This window comes from Rhincodon typus, chromosome 7, assembly GCF_021869965.1.
Source record: "Rhincodon typus isolate 14 chromosome 7, sRhiTyp1.1, whole genome shotgun sequence".
NCBI lineage: Eukaryota > Metazoa > Chordata > Chondrichthyes > Orectolobiformes > Rhincodontidae > Rhincodon > Rhincodon typus.
This window is the reverse complement of record NC_063338.1, coordinates 95671702-95673251: the sequence shown is the minus strand read 5'-3', so window position 1 is coordinate 95673251 and position 1550 is coordinate 95671702. Positions and strand designations below refer to the sequence as shown.

At 46.8% G+C, this 1550-nt stretch overlaps 1 protein-coding gene across 1 annotated transcript in view; it reads right to left on the bottom strand.

The window, feature by feature from the left end:
- Positions 1-1550, bottom strand: part of LOC109925086 (mitochondrial chaperone BCS1) — an 18029-nt gene that overhangs the window by 7005 nt on the left and 9474 nt on the right. The window lies entirely within an intron of this gene.

Genomic DNA, 1550 nt, shown 5'->3' with positions numbered 1-1550 from the left:
GGAGAGCTGCATTATTGGGGCCACTGTGCTGTGGGAGAGCTGCATTGCTGGACATGCTATAATGGGGGAGATCTGCATTGCTGGAGCTGCTGGACTGTGGGGGAGCTGTTGAGACTGCTATAGTGGGGGAGATCTATATTTTTGGAGCTATGGTACTGAGGGACTAAACAAGAACAAAAAACAATGCAGCACAGGAATAGCCCTTCGGCCCTCCAAGCCTGCACTGACACACTTTGCCCTTCCGTACTAAAACTGTGTCACTTACAGGATCCATATCCCCCTATTCCCTTCCTGTTCATGTATTCGTGTAGGTGCTTCCCGAACGCTGCTATTGTGTCTGATTCCACCACCTCCTCAGGCAGCATGTACCAGGCACTCACCACCCTCTGTGTGAAAAACCTGCCTCACACATCTCTTTTAAACTTCTCCCTACTGCACCTTGAACCTGTGTCACCTAGTAATTGACCCCCTCTGCCCTGGGAAATAGCCTCATACTTTCCACTCTATCCATGCCATTCACAATTTTATAAACATCTATCAGGTCGCCCCTCAACCTCTTGCGTTCCAGTGAAACAAACATGGTCTATCTAATCTTTCTCCCCCATACTAGGCAACATCCTGGGAATCCTTTTCTTTACCCTCTCCAAAGCATCCACATCTTTCTGGTAATGTGGTCAGCACAATTGTAAGCGATATTCCAATTGTGGCCTAACTATAGTTCTATAAAACTACAACATAACATGCCTATCCCTATACTCAGTGCCCCTTCCAATGAAGGCAAGCACATCATAGGCCTTTTTTTACTACCTTATCTACCTGCACTGCCACCTTCAGTGATCTGTGGATCTGCACATCCAGATCCCTCTGCATATCAATACTCCTAAGGGTTCTGCCATTCACGGTATAATTTCCACCTGCACCTGTCCTTCCAAAATGCAAGACTTCACACTGTTCATAGAATTCTTACAGTGTGGAAGCAGGCCCTTTGGCCCAACAAGTCCACACCGACCCTTAGAGCATCCAAATCAGAACCATCCCCCTTTAATCCACCTAATCTACAAATCCCTGAACACTATGGGCAATTTCCCATGGCCAATCCACCTAGCCTGCACATCTTTGGACTGCGGGAGGAAACCGGAGCACCCGGAGGAAACCCACACAGACTCCACGTAGACAATCACCTGAGGGTGGAATTGAACCCGGGTCCCTAGCGCTGTGAGGCAGCAGTGCTAACCACTGAGCCACCGTGCTGCCTAAGGCTGAGATGTTGGAGCTTTTTAACTGAGGGAATGTTGCATTGCTGGAGGTAACATATTGTTGGGAATGCCACTTTGTCAGAGATAATGTCTAATGGATGAATCGTTAAAGCAATGTCCTGTCTGCCCTCTCAAGTGGACAGTAAAGATCTTCACAGTTACTATTTCAAAGAAAAATAGTGTCTGGCTTCCTGGCCAGTATTTATATACAGCTGAAGTTTTTCATCTCACTCTCCCCAGGCCAACTGCAATAAACTCTAAATACAATCACAACAACTTATACAACAGGAGAAA